This window comes from Bactrocera neohumeralis, chromosome 5 (genome assembly GCF_024586455.1).
Source record: "Bactrocera neohumeralis isolate Rockhampton chromosome 5, APGP_CSIRO_Bneo_wtdbg2-racon-allhic-juicebox.fasta_v2, whole genome shotgun sequence".
In the NCBI taxonomy this organism is placed as follows: Eukaryota; Metazoa; Arthropoda; class Insecta; order Diptera; family Tephritidae; genus Bactrocera; species Bactrocera neohumeralis.
Genome location: NC_065922.1, coordinates 30,795,635 through 30,811,424, shown reverse-complemented (window position 1 = coordinate 30,811,424; position 15,790 = coordinate 30,795,635). Strand labels below are relative to the sequence as shown.

The 15,790-nt window shown below is 36.1% G+C and overlaps 1 protein-coding gene across 1 annotated transcript in view; it reads left to right on the top strand.

Annotated features, from left to right (window-relative positions):
* LOC126759572 (uncharacterized) overlaps positions 1-15,790 on the top strand; it is a 231,052-nt gene that overhangs the window by 169,664 nt on the left and 45,598 nt on the right. Inside the window, exons 2-3 of the mRNA XM_050474449.1 lie at positions 11,896-11,952; positions 14,188-14,331. The gene's annotated coding sequence lies outside the window, so the exon portion shown is untranslated. The remainder of the gene's footprint in view (positions 1-11,895; positions 11,953-14,187; positions 14,332-15,790) is intronic.

Sequence of the window (15,790 nt, the reverse complement as noted above, 5' to 3'; positions counted from 1 at the left end):
GCGCAAAGGATCATAAATCTTTCGCAGAACTTTTCTCTCGAAAATTCGCAACGTCGACTCATCAGTTGATGTTATCGTCCAAGCCTCTGCACCATATAGCAGAACGGAAATTATGAGCGACTTATAGAGTTTGGTTTTTGTTCGTCGAGAGAGGACTTTACTTTTCAATTGCCTACTCAGTTCGAAGTAGCACCTGTTGGCAAGAGTTATCCTGCGTTGGATATGTATGGATGAATAACATTTGCTTTACAAAAATCGCCGTCTTCTCGCACTCAAATTAACACTTACATTTTTGTAGGACTTCATCTCGCACAGATAAATCACTTTAGGATTTTTCTTTACTCTTAATCGTATTAAATCGCGTTCGCGCAGCATTATCCCCTCACATGGTTGGCTTGAATCGTTAATTAAATTGAAAAGCGGCAGCAAAATGCTTAAGAAGGCTGGCAAAGCTGTAAATTATGTTGACAGTGAAATCATTAAAGCAGTTTACTTTCTTATGTACACATACATATGTATCTGGAAGGAAGGAGCATAATACTTTTTACCTTGAGCTATAAGTGAAAACTGGTTTCTTAACTGGGTTCAAAGTGGTTACAAATAAAAAGTTATGAAGGGATTTGGTATCATTTATTTATCTCTAAAGTGTACGCTTGTATTATTCAATAAAAGTCTAAGTCGAGGTTAACATCTCTTCTATATAAGACTACATAATCCTATAAACATTGTCATAAATATGTGTATCAGATGAAGGATAAAAAAATGTTGCTAGTTGCCGTTTGTTGAAAATAATGATATCGTTCTGAAAAGAACGTGGTTGGAGTAATTCCAACCAATGTATTATACTTCAACTTTACCTTGGTTGGCTGGGTATAATTAAATTTGTAATAGGATACGATTGCGTACAAGAATGTCTTTGGGCGGTTGCAAAGGAATTAACAGAATTTAATTTGATGTCATTCATTGTTAAATAATAGATAAAGAAATTATCTGCTCATTTTAAGAAGAAAACAAATTAAAAACACTTTTTAATTAATTAATCTTTTAATCCTTTCTGAAGGATTTAAATAAGTCAAATTAATACAATTATAATTAATTTTGTTAACAAACACATTTAAGTTTAATGTACATACTCTCGTGTACAAAATGAGTGTCTACAAAAATCTTAATAGTAGAGAGATACAAATTTATGTATGCATATTTTTGTTGTATTTTGAAAAAAACTTAAATTAGAATCGTTTTGAAAAGTACGCAGAAGATCACAAGTGATTGACAAGGCTGCATGAAGACAGCTCATATTGCTAAGGGCCTACATAGGTTTCATGGCTTTAAAAAATCGAGTTTTTTATTGGGTAATTAGGTTTCGCTAAACCTCTGGAATATTATGGAGACATAGCCATAAAGAGTTGCGAGCTCTAAGCCAGCTTTGTTGTCATAAAAAAGTTTTATTAATATTATTGAAACTGTGTTTTCAAAGACAACGGTCAAGATTTGTCAAGACCTACTTTACTTACTTCGATGAGATTTTATACAGGTGTATAACAAAGTAATATAAATCAATTATGTTATTTCAAAAATATTTTAAAAATACAGGGTTTGTCGGGAAAGTAATAGGCTGAGTCGATTTAAAAAATGTATTGAACCAATCGTTACAATTCTTTAAAAACTTTCAAAATAGGCTCCTTCTGCGACGATGGAGCGCTGACAGCGCGATTTCCAAGCATTGAAGGCGACACGGAAGACATTTTCTGGAATAGCCCTGAGAGCCGAGGTGCATGCTGCTTGGATCCCCTCTGTCGTCTCAAAATGCTTGCCTTTCATCGGCCTTTTCAGGCAAGGAGCGTTTGCGTGATGCAACTTCCAATTGGCTACGATATCTTGTCGGACCCGACAACCCTTCGTTTGAGTCTCTTAAGGACTTCCACGTAATACTTGGCATTGACGGTTTGTTCAGGAGAAACAAATTCATGGTGGACGATGCCTTTGATGTCAAAAAAAACAATGAGCATCGTTTTCACTTTGGAATTGCCCATTATTCCGGTCTTCATCAGCGACCTTTTCCCGGCCCTCCAAAAAGGCCTGGTGCCACCGATACACACCACTTCTTGCTAAAGCAACATCTAGGTAAGCCTGGTTGATCATAACGAACATCTCTCTCGCAGATTTACCGAGTTCAAACAGAATTTAATCGCGTACCTCTGCTCTAACGAACACTGCATTTTTGGCTTGCACCACTCACAGAAATACGGACACGAAAATGTTTGTCCTTACTCTCCTGGTGCTCGGAGACAATTGACCAGCGGCTTGTTCGTTAGCTAGGAACGCCCTCTGCCGAATCCAGTCGGTGCGCGCACGCCCCGAAGTACAGTCGCGGCGGAAAAAAAATCAGTCCTATTACTTACCGGACAAGCCCTGTATATTGTTTTTCCGATGAAACCCATTCAACCATTAAAGCAATTAAATAAATATTTAGAAAAGAAAATAATTCTTTTCGAGTACTTTATAAAAATTCAGCGGAATGTGGCTACACGACTTTATTAGCTTCTCAGTTTTCAAATATGCTGCTTGACGAAATAATATTGATCAATGCTGATTGTCATACGAGGTTAAAAAGGGAAATCTGAATAATAATACAACAATACTATTTTTTTAATTAACAGCTTGAACGAAATCTTGTACTTCAAATCGTCCCTTTTATAAAGTACTTCGACTCATAGCAGGAACTTTCACTGCTGAAAACTTTTTCGTTAACTTCCAGTTTACGGAAGCAATGTGGTTTATGGCATAAAACAAATAAGGATAATGTCAACAACTTGCTTTGAGATATATAAATTTGTGGTAATTGTGTTCAAATAACTCACGTGTTAATATTATACATACATATTTATATAACTAACTCAAAGCCAGACGCTGCAATAAAAAAATGAAGGATAACCAAAAGCAAAAGATTTAATTTCTGCAAAACAGCAGCGAACTCTTTGAAGTGAAACCAAACTTTCTGAGGTAAACAGAAATCGCGCTATTTACAAAAAAAAAAAAAAAACAACAACGTTTTGGCCAAGAGCAATTTGCAAACATTTTATTAATGTTCGCAAATCGTGGAAGCAGCGAGCAGAAACCGTTGACTGCTTGAAATAAAACAGTTTTTATTTATTTTGACTGCAGTTTTTCAGCAAGAATTTAAATAACGTCAATTTGTTGTGAAAATTTGACATATCAACTTTCGCTGACAAAGGTTGATAAAGCGCACAGTTGAAATATAAAATAACGGCATTATTGTGATGGAAACTTTTGCACAGGGTGGTGCATATGGAAGTTTAATTGAACTTTACGCTCAAAAAAAGTATAATGCTCGAAAATTCAACGAAAAGATATGCGGCGACTAACAGAAGGTTTCAAGACCGGAGCACACCCTTGCAGAACTCCCAGAGGTGCTCTAGTGACTGATGCTCGGAAGCATAACAACAGGAGATTGCGAAGCCGATTCCCCAATCGATGACGATGGAGCAGACGTTCCATCTGAAGAACAACAAGCAGTGCGAAGGAGCATTCATCAGCTTCTTTTTAGGATATTGTCGGACGAAAGCATACCTGACGATTGGAATTTAAGGGCGCTCTGTCCAATTCACAAAACGGGAGACCCCACAATCTGCGCCAACTACCATGGGATAAGCCTACTCAACATCGCATATAAGGTTCAATCGAGCGTATTACTCATTGGACCTTATCAGCGTGGCTTTAGACCAGGAAAACAACAGACTACATTTCCACGGATGTACACCTGCTGGCGTATGGCCGATGATTATTGATATCATTGGCATCAACAACTGCGCCGTTAGCTCTGCTTTCTGGCTGGACTGGATAAAGAAGCGAAGTTTATAGGTCTGATTGTGAACGAGGACAAGACGAAATATCTCCTGTCATCAAACAACCAGTCGTAGCTCTTGCGACTTGGCTCTCACGTCACGGTTGACAGTCATAACTTCGAAGTCGTAAATAGTTTCGTCTATCTTGGAATCAGTATTAACACCAACAACAACGTCAGCCTCAAAATCCAACGCAGAATATCTCTTGCCAACAGGTGCTACTTCGGACTAAGTAGGCAATTAAGAAGTAAAGTCCTCTGTCGACGAACAAACACAGAAGTCTATAAGTTACTAATTATTCTCGTGCTGCTATATGGTGCACAGACATGGACTATGACAAAGAAAGACCAGGTGGAGAAGGACAAGGCTACACTTGGAATCTGCAATTGGCGCCAAGCCGTTAAGAGGAAAAACAACTGACGCGCTGTTTACGCCAATAAAGAAGAAGAAAAAATGTCTAATCATTCTCGTCCTACTAGATGGCACAGAAATATGAACGATGACGAACCGAGATGAGCAAGCGCTTGTAGCATTCGAGAGAACCACGAATTGTATGAGCTCTGCCGCGACATGGATAGAGTTAAGTACATAAAAATTCAACTATTCAAGATCCATGGGTGGACGCATCCAATGAAAGCACCAAGTTTAAACAGATCTGTCTCCTCTTGAGATGTACAATTGGCAAAGGTTTGTGTTATCGGCTCTGTTCGAACTACGGTCCAAAAACTTAAACTTACTAGTGTGTAGGTTTTGATGATGGTTTAAGATTTTTCCTACACTGGCATACCCAATATTGGCTCAGAACTTTAAAATTAAGAATCATTCATATTTCATAAGAGTCGACAACAAGTTTACTTTGTAATTTTCGTTTACACGTCATCTTTTTTCTGTCGAAAACAGAAAAATAAAGAGACATAAATATGACAGAGAATGGTTTTGAGTATTATTTTTTGCTTATATGACACACTTGCACTTTCAAATACCCATTTACAGTCATGCTTTTGGTATCGCATGTCAATTCGTAAATATTTGAGTTCACGCCTATTATTTATGCCTTAAAAAGGACAAAAAATGTACACATGCATATACAAATGTATGTATGTAAATAAACGAGTCCTTAAAGTCGTGTCTAGACACGTGCCTGAAATTTGGAATTTACTTTTCAACTATCGATTTCGCTTATCAACAATTTTTCAGTTTCATTCATTCATATACATATTTGCATTGCTTCAGTGTTTTATTGGTTCTATGCCTTTCCGTTTGTCTGTATTTTCAAGTCAAAGTAGACAATTTAAATTGCTTTTGTCCTCCACTAATCGCCTTGTCTTCGGGCAAATGAGCCATATCTTAATTACGCCTGAATTGCTTCTTGTTGCATTTGAAGATTTTGCTTTGTGCTGTTTTTTTGGTATTATGTTTTTCAGTTGTGTTTCTGTTTTTTGCAGTAAAAATTTGGCTTTCACTGATATTTATTTGCGTTCAGGATTTGTGACCGCAATCGGCTCATGATGAATTGCTTGGCGATGGGTTCTATAAGATAGCTGCAGTAATGTGATACCTACTTTTTTGTTTAAACTAAATTTGCTGAACCAGTGGCTATTTTTCATTGCTAACTGCATTGGTATTAATGACCAGAAGAATTATTATGTCTGCATTTTTTCAAGTTGTGTTGGTAATTGTAATTATTTTGGCATATATCATTTGGAATCAGAGGGATTAAAGTGTCTTTTGGTAAAATCTTTAAACACAAAACAGTTTAAAATGAAGAGAACAAGCAAATTCGTGTACAGCAAAACATTTTATACTTTCACAATTTGGTTGATAGGCTGGAAGATAAACAAAGACTCAATATAAAGTGTGATCCATTTCGAGGTTTCCTACTTTTTTTAAAGAAAGAATGAAGAAGTTTTAAATTGGATGGAGAATGTTTATTATCATTTTTGAATCGAAGCCGGATTGTCCGCATAGACTTTAGAATTTATCATCCCTACAGGAAAAAGTCGAACGGTGTTATATCACACGATCTTGATGGCCTGTCGACCGTTCCAAAACGTCAAATTATCTGCTTACCGAAGTATTCTCTCAATAAATCCATTGATTGATACGATGTGTGGGAGTTGGCACCGTCTCACTGAGCTCACGAGCTTCAATTTCAAGCATCAAATAGTCGGCTATAATGGCGCGATAAAGGTCGCCATTAACAGTTACCAACTCATCGGCATCATTTTGGAAGAAATATAGACCGATGATTACACCGGCTCACAAACCACACAAAAACGTTGATTTTCTGGATGAAATGGAAGCTCCTGAGTCTCTTCAGATTGCTCTTCGTTCCCGAAAAATGCAGTTTGGTCTTTCCAAGATGGTTTGTTGTTTGGCAGGAATCATTTGATGAACATTTTTCGTATTTTTTCAAAGATGCTGTTCAATAGACGCAACTTTTTTAAAGTGAATGAATCTGGATTATGGCTACTCGTTCGATGCTAACCCCAAACTTTTTGTTGCCAAAAATGGAAGAACTGAACTTGGTTGACATGTGGTTTCAACAAGCTGGCGCTACATGCCACACAGCTCGCAATTCTATGGCCATTTTGAGGGATAAACGTCTTGTTGGAGAACAGATTCATCTCAAGATAAACTTCTTCCAATTGCCGCCATAAAATCAGGTTATTTAACGCCTTTATACTATTTTTTAGACAGTTATTGTATCACCAGTTTCTATTTGAAATAAACAGGAACGTTATTTTGAAGACAAAAATTTCCAAACTGTCAATTTAGGCTAAATCCGGCCGAAATGCTTTTTCGAATAATTGCCCAGTGGATTTTGGACTACTAAAATTGATAAGACGCAGCCGCATCAACAGATGAAGGGATTTCTTCAAAAAGTGATTGTCATGAACAAAATCTGTAATTTTCAAGTTGTTCCAAGAACGATGAGATTTGCAAATTTATGCGTTTTGGTTTAAAACAATTGTTGAGTAAAAAAATCACCCGATATATCCCTTCTCAAAAAGTCAAACGGTGTGATATCACACGATCTTGATGGCCTGTCGACCGTTCCAAAACGTCAAATTATCTGCTTACCGAAGTATTCTCTCAATAAATCCATTGATTGATACCATGTGTGGGAGTTGGCACCGTCTCACTGAGCTCACGAGCTTCAATTTTAAGCCAATAGTCGGATATAATGGCGCGATAAAGGTCGCCATTAACAGTTACCAACTCATCGGCATTTTGGAAGAAATATAGAAATATACACCGGCTCACAAATTCACACAAAAACGTTGATTTTCTGGATGAAATGGAAGCTCCTGAGTCTCTTCAGATTGCTCTTCGTTCCCAATGCAGTCGTAAGTCTTTCCAAGATGAAATGCTTCTTTCGCAGGAACGAATTTGATGAACCCCATTTTCGAATACTTTTTCAACTAAATCAAGACGTATGTCATAAATAGACCAATATATATAAACTTGAAACGAATGGTTTATTAAAACTAATTTAATTTAACCCCCAAAAGTAGTCGAATGGTTTAAATTATAATAGGCTGGAGACCATTGAATGTTACAATTTCTTCAAAAAATCGAACCTCCAAACTTTTCTCGCAATAAATCCGTTATTGCACATGCTGTGTGGCACATAATCCCGTCTTGTTGGAACCAGATGTTGTCAAGATAAACTTTTTCCAATTGCCGCCATAAAAGTAGGTTAACATCGATCTATACCGCTCTCCATTGACAGTTATTGTATCACCAGTTTCTATTTGAAAGAAGTAAGGAACGTTGATTCCACCAAACCAAAAATCACACCAAACTGTCAATTTAGGTAAATGTGATGGGTTTTCACGAATAATTAGTGGATTTTTTACATACTAAAATTGATAGTTTGGTTTATTTACCGCATCACTCGGGGAAGATGATTTTCTTAACAAAATCTGTATTATTTTCAAGTTGTTCCAAGACATTATCAGCAAATTTACGACGGTTACGGTGGTTTAATGGCTACAATTGTTGAGTGAGAACAATTTTATACGGATTTAATCCCAAATCCTTTCTCAAAAACCGCCAAGTTGTGGTTGAGACAGTTCCAATTCTTGAGAACGTCTTGGAATCAACAAATCGCGGTCTTCAGCAAAACTTGCTTGAATTGAATGGCAGCAATATTTTCATAGGGAATTCACAAATATGCACTTCTAGTTCCAATAAAATATCTGGGAATTTACCCATCTTTTTGATATAGAACCGGTCTTTAACATTTTGAAACCGTCGCACCGCTGCACGATCTTTGCAATCTATTTTTAAGACACTTTCACCACAAATTTATTTTCATTACAAGACAAAGCGGCTGCAGAAAGTGCTAGAAATGATGGAATCAGTTGCACTAATTAGTCGAAACGACGTGCCAAGTAGGCGTCCGTCCTTGCGGGCGTTACACAACGACACCTGCAACACGCAACAAGTCGCCGACACCGCCAAGGCGCCATGTCAAGCACCGGAGGCGGCTCGCCGTACTGGCGCACTGGAAATGGCAGCAGACAAAAAGCTAGCCCTTAAATTGATGAGCACATTCTAGCCTTAAAAATAGCATAAGTATTCGCTTACATAAACATTTGCAGTCAAGTGTGTGTGTGTGCGCAATGACACCGGATGTGTATGGGTGTCTGAGCAGTGGCTGGTGCGAGCCACGACAACTAATGGCCACTTAATATATCCTGGCGCGCTACTGTTGCGCAGTGGCAACAACACTTCCGACTAGCAGACACATGCCGGTTGCCTTCTCCGATACAAAAAAAAAAAACAAATACAAACAGACTGATGTATATTCATGTGCTTATGGTTATGGTGTGTGTGTTTGCGTGCGGTTATGTGCACTTGTACACCTTTGCTTTGCTGGTGGCGACAAGCAGACTGGCACTTCGCGACAGTCGGCTGCCTTTGTGCGTACGTATGTACATGCTGCATTGGTCGGCAGCAGGTAAGTGTGAGCACATAACGCAGGAAATACATGTGGAAGCAAAAAAGGAGAATATCCTGAAATAACCACACATACAAGCATATATGTGATATATAACTACATACATACATATGTGCTTAGCAGTATATATACTAGACAGTACATTTGTGCGCAACTGACTTGCTGAGTGCTGCACTTCACATTCTTAGCTGCTTGATGCATCCTTCACTCCGCTTCTTGACAAGTCCTTGTTGCCATTGTATAATTTGTGTCGTTGCACTTGTCGACAATGACCTCTGGCCGGTTTCAAGAGCTCGCCACTCAATGCTCTATTGTCATCATATTGTCGTCACATAGCAGCATTGTTGTTATTGTGTTTTTTTTTACTTGTAAGGATAATTGTACGCACCGCAGTCGCATATAATTGCTGCCCACTAGTTTTTTTTTTCAATTTGCCTTTCGTTTGTTTACAAGCATAATATCTGAGTAGACAATGCCAATGTCCTCGCCGCCGCCTTGTAAGCGTTGCGAACAGTTTTGTTGAATTTTGCTGTGACCGCGTCATTTTCCTGGAGTCACACAATAATTTAGGCGATAATTTCTTGGTCTCCAATTGTGATTTATCTATTTAACTACATATTTCTCTGTATTTCTCTGGCGTGTCGTATCAAGCTGCTAATTTTGGTTCGAAAATGAATATGTGTTTTCTTTATGTTTGATTCGTATATTCTTAGTTCAAAAAATTAGAAAAAAAAATTTTTTTTTTTGTGAAAATTTTCTTGACTAGTAATTTTTTAATAAATAAATTAAAATATGTACATTTGTAGAAGTTAATTAGCGATTCATTGTGAATCACACTGAATTCCAGTGACATCGTGGCTGATCTTTAGGGGGACCTCCGAAAAAAGGAACCTCAAATCCAAAATCAAAAACCAAAAACGATATTACAAATAAAAAAAACTTTGATTTTTGGAAAAAGTACTACTTCCCAAAATCTCAAAATAAGGATTTAACCCGAAGAATATTATTTTTCTGCGAAAATTTGCGTATTCTTGAAATTTCGATTTCTATTGTGTTTAAATTTTTTTTAATTCCTAAAAATCGTCTTATGCTCCTTAAAGCAATATTTTCATAGAGGGTTTCATAAACTCGAATTATTTTATTTTTATTACCAAAGAGGTTTTTTTTATTTTTTTCTATATTAAGGGATTACATAGGTCGAGATTTTTTATTGTCTTATTAAGTTCAACAACGCCTCTAGAATATTGTCCTAAATTTTCAAAGTTGGTGCGAGTAATAGTTTCGGAGATACAGCCTTGAGAACTTGCAAAAAAACGCGATTTTCACGAAACTGTTGAAGTTTAAAGTTGGTTGGTAAGATTTTTCAAGAACTAGTCAATCGATCTTCATGAAATTTTGCAAAGGTATCTGAGATACAATTCTTCAAGACTTGGACGAAGGACTTTTTTCGATTACAACTATTTGAAAAAAATTTCGCGAAATTTTCATTTTTTTTTTGTAAAAATGTCTGCGAAAAATACAATTTTCAGTTTTTTTCCTTCGTCTAAGTTCTAAGTAAAGGTTTTAATTAAAACTCGTATTTTTTCCCCTGATGATATTGTAAGGAGTTATGCTGCCCACTGCCTTACGTCTTTTTTCCGAGGGGTTACTGGAAATGGCATCGTAATGGTTAAGTTTAAAATACTTTTTTCCAAAAATTTGTAAATTTCATTGTTAATAGTGTATGTTTGTAACAATAAAAAATTCGAATAAAATATTTAATTTTTTATAGGAGATAAAAATTTTGAAAAAATGCTGCTTTTTACTCGAGGAAACCCAAAAAAGTCCTTCTGAAGCGCGTAATAATCAATTTAAAGACCAAAAGAGATGAATATGAAGGCATTAATTCTTTAACGGCACTGATTCTGCATCAAAAAATCCATAGTTATTATCATACCAGTACCATACCTCACACCTTCCTTCCTACAGCAGTTCATATTTCAGTGAATTCAAAAGTGAATTAAAAACTTAGAATCATGGGGAAAAAAAAACAAACACACATGTATGATAAAGTTCAATTATATTCGCAAAAAAAATTTTCTCGGGTAACGCTGATGTTTCAACCAAAAATGAGACTAAGTCAAGCTTAAGTTGGATTTTAAAACTGTCGTTGAACAATCTGAGTAGTAAAATACATATGTCACTGTCCACACAAGGATTTTAGCACCGGAACATACTACCTAGATAGAAAGATTTTTGCACTCACTTTTCCAAATAACCATAAAACTATGGTTACTTGAAACACCCTGTTGTCTAATAAGAATAAATAATATTCCGATTAACAGTTGGCAAAACGTCCAATAAGACTCTACTAACTGGTTTTCCTTACCTATTCTATCCAAATGCTAAATTTACATTTTACGCCATGACAATGTTGATACTTTTTGTGCCAAAGTTTTTGCAACGTGCAAGCTTTGCCTAATACATATGTACATACTATGTGGTTTTGGATACGTAGATTTTTTGTTGACCATTAAATTGCTTTGCAACCAGAAACTTTTCAACCACAAACACCTGTCTCACTGCGGTATTTCGGACATTTTGCTAACAAGCATTTTGGGGAAAGGTGATAATAAAAGTTGCACACTAGAGAAAATCCCAAGCAAACAAATTTACTATTTATATATTTATTCCGAAAACACACATGATTCTCTGTGTTGGTACGATATGCAGTTACAGTAGAAGTTTTCTGCGAAATTTTACTCTACTGCCACAAATAAAATAGACAATGCAATGCAGAAAGTGTGAAAGGATAACCCAGTAAGCATACAACTTGGGTATAAAATATTTGTAGAGGATGCCTTATTAAAATGGTAACTGTCATTTCCCAATGCTTGAAACGGAAAACAGATAATGATAATTCGATTTTGTATTGAGTAAAATAGGCAAAAAATTTGTTTATAAGCAAAAATTAATTACACTAAAAACTAAATCAAAACTATTTAACACTAAATATTATGTAGAATCTGCCTCATTTAATATTTCATTGAGACATAATATGTTTTCTCTATTTTCTTACAGTTATCAAACTGGAGAAACTATTAGCACGGCCAGAACCAACACCAGGAGTTTCAGAAGGTAAGAAATCTCTGTGCTATAGATAATAAACACTAAAGTGCCTAACCTCGCTTTCAATAGCATCGAGTGTCTTTATAATAAGATTGGAATAGGTGCCAGGCCACAGCGGAATGGTAGGAAATTGTAAGGCTGATGACCTGCAAGGAAAGGCGCCCTAGAACCTCTATCGGTATAATGGGAGCGGGTCGGTTCTTTCGTATGCTCTCGTGTTCTTCTAGTAAATAGTTGGGCTTCACGGAAGTTTAGTCAGCTCTGGGCAACCATCGGTACAGGCGCTGTCGCAAAAGCGTTTTGGCCCAAAATCTATTGCAAAAGATCAGGTGATCTCTTTGCCCTCAGTAAGGCTAGCCTCTCCCTTATAATGGGGCTTTAATGGGCCTAACCTCGCTTTCAATAGCAGTAAGGCTGGAAGTCCGTTATCTGCAAAAGCTGTATGAAAGAAGATGGTATAGAAACAACTTAACACTTTCTTCTTGACTGTCTCGCGTTTGGGAGGTCAAGATTTAAACGTTTGGAAGCGCATACCTTCAGACATCCCACCGAACTGTGCAAATTTCTACTGGCTACTAAACGTTTTGCTAATTTATAAGTTCGCACACAGGAGTTGTTCTTATCTATGGCTTTACAAAGGACTACATAAAACAGTCCATGTGCGGTCTTTCTAGATCAGCCATCTGACCTATAGAACTCAATGTAGTAAGAATACGCTTCCAGTCGAGAAAAAATTTCTAATAAAAGTGGATTGAGATTGATCAAACTGTTTTAAACTCAATATTATATTTACTAAATTAATGACATTGTAACCTTGATCTAAAGTACTTATAACCACCTGCAAAACAAAACTTTTCCATGCCACTTTCTTTAATATAAACCTCTTCCATGAGTTCGACAATAACCTATACCAAATTTCTGGAAAATAATTTTTCAACTAAAAATTTTCAATAAAATAACTTGATTTTAAGTGGTTAGTTTGTAAGACAGCTAAATCCCACAGTGGTCCGATATCGGCTGTTTCAACAATTGAACAAACTCTTGAGGAAAAAAGAACTTGTGCAAAATTTCACACCGATATCTCAAAAACTGAGGAGCTATTTCACATATATACAGACAGATGGTCATGGCTAAATCGACTCAGCTCGTCACTCTGATCATTTACGTACAAGTTATATACAGTCTCCGACGTTTTTTTCTAGGTGTTACAAACTTCTTGGCAAACTCAGTACAAATACCCTATCAAGGATATAAAATCAAGATGTTCAAAATCGTAGACTCTCTTTGTAGTTGCCTTAATAATCTCAAGTTGTCTAGACAGGAACAAACTCAGGTAAAAAAAATTAGAAATTTAGTTAAATGTTAGACAAAAGGACTCGGTTAGAATGTTTTTTTGTTTCTCTATTTTTCAAACTTATTAAGCATATACTTCCAAAATAACCCAAAGAGATAAAACTCAGGCCATACATCTAACTAATATCCATTTATGTGCTCATTCATGCATAAGAAATGTCGGCTTTTGCCTTTTATGAAACCACTATTTTACACTGATCTAACCTCAAATACCTTAAGGATATAGTAGGGTAATCTGGCCTGTTTTTTGACATTTTTTTTCATAGAAATTTTTATTCTACAATAGAACTTTTTCACATACCATGAGGTATGTATATTGGAGTGTATAAACAATTTTTTTCGGAATTTTTTGATGACATCTGTCGAAGAAATGGTGATTTCTCATGTTTGGATTATCTGAAACACAAAATCCCAATTTATTCTTAAAAAGTACGTGAATGGTTATCGTCCCTACTAGAATCATGAAAAAATGTTGATAAATAAAAAGTAATTAACGTTTTTTTTTAATTTTTGCCCATGTTTTGTCCGCCAGTTTAAAAAAGTGTGTTTTGGATTTCTACATTAATTTTAAGGGTATAAAGGAACAAAAATTCAAAAAAAAAAAAATTAAAAAAATTACCCTACTAATATAGGCATCAACTAAATTCAAAAACAATTTCGTAACTTATCTGCAGTAATAAAGATCACCTGAGCTTCTGCTTTTCACTACCTGAAAATACTTTTAGGTGTTGAATACTTTTAAAAATTAGTTATAGTAAAATGTCGTGAAATTTATTTGTAATAATGGCATCAAAGCAGAGGTAAAATAACAATACTCTACTCATTAATTACTAATTTAATATGGTTACTTATAAAATTAACGCAATTAATTTGTATTATCTTCAATTTAAGAATGGGGCTCTGGTTGGAATGGTCCAAATTTTATTGTGGAAATCGAAGAGACTGGCTCTGCCTCAGCAACGAACACAGATTATCTCAACAGCAGCGAAGATGTGACCAATTTAGCTCCACTGAATTCCACCCTAGCGGGGAGTGGTAAGTTTAAAACAAATTATATTATTATACAACTTTTGTATGGAAAAATATATATAATAGTTCTCAAACGTTTATACTAACCGCCAGAAACTAAAAAACCACAATTTTCATAAACTTACATTCTGGTGAATGCTATACTCATTAAAGACAATAATTAGTAACAGAAGGTATAAAGAGAACTAGGACAGACTTTAATACCTCCGGGGGTAACACAATAAAGCGAAGGCAGCCTTTATGTTCTATATTCTTATATTATATATATATTATTTTTTTTACCTGCGCAAGATCAATAGTTTTTATAAACCAAAACTTTTCCCAACACTACCACAATATTTTTCGGGTATAAAAGGTTCTGTGATCTCTAGTATTGTCGTAGTCACCTTTCCCAGTTTCTTCAAGTCACATCGTGCCAAACTCAAAACAAATTCTCTAAAAATGGGTATCCAACATTCGAAAAAATGTGCTTCCAATGTTGAATATAGTGCAACATTGCCAAGCCAATATAATACGGTTATATCAACCGTTTCACCTTCGCTGCGTAAATCTAAATCAAAAAACTATTGCGGTGATGAGAAACCGACAACGTATCTATTGGATCACTCCTACACTATATGCCAGGAAAGTGTGTCTGAACCTAAGGCCAATAATGTGGAGAAATTGGTTTCACTAAGACCGACTACTACTCCGAGGAAACAAAAAACCAAAAGACGACCACATAAAGAGCCCATTTCTTATCCATGGGATCGAGCCTACGCTATATGCCAGGAAGGTGCATCTCAGCCAACGGACAATAATACTGATAATTTAGTTTCAGTAAGACCCACTACAACTCCGAAGAAACCAAAATCCAAGAAACGACCACAAAAGGAATCTATTACGTATCCATGGGATCGAGCCTACGCTTTATGCCAGGAAAGTGCATCTAAATCTACGGACAACAATGGGGAGAATTTAGTTTCGGTACAACCTACTTCACTTTCGAAGGAATGCGGATCGAAGATACAGTCACATAAGAAATCTACAATATGTACTTGGGATAGAGCATTCGCTATCTGTCAAAAAAATGCGAAAAGAGATGAGCCACAAAAACAGATTATCTGTAAAACAAGAAAAACACTTCGTCGGATATCATTGCGCCGCCACCCTTATAACAAAGCTTTGCCGACGATAGGAGAGGAGAATTACTAATACAACTGTATCAGGGATGATCCAATTTTTATTCATAATTATGCAGAATTATAATTTAAATTAATTAAATATTTCTAAGAAAACAACACTTTAATGTTTTACAATTTATTTGGACTAATACAAGGCCAAGTACATCATTATTCACTCTTTGTAAAATGAGTTATTTCTACTACATTTCCCATTACCTCATTCCCATCTTTTCCAGTGATGACACATGTGACGAGTGTTAACTTAATCGAGTTGTTGAGCCGGGTTTCAGCGGCGTAAGCTC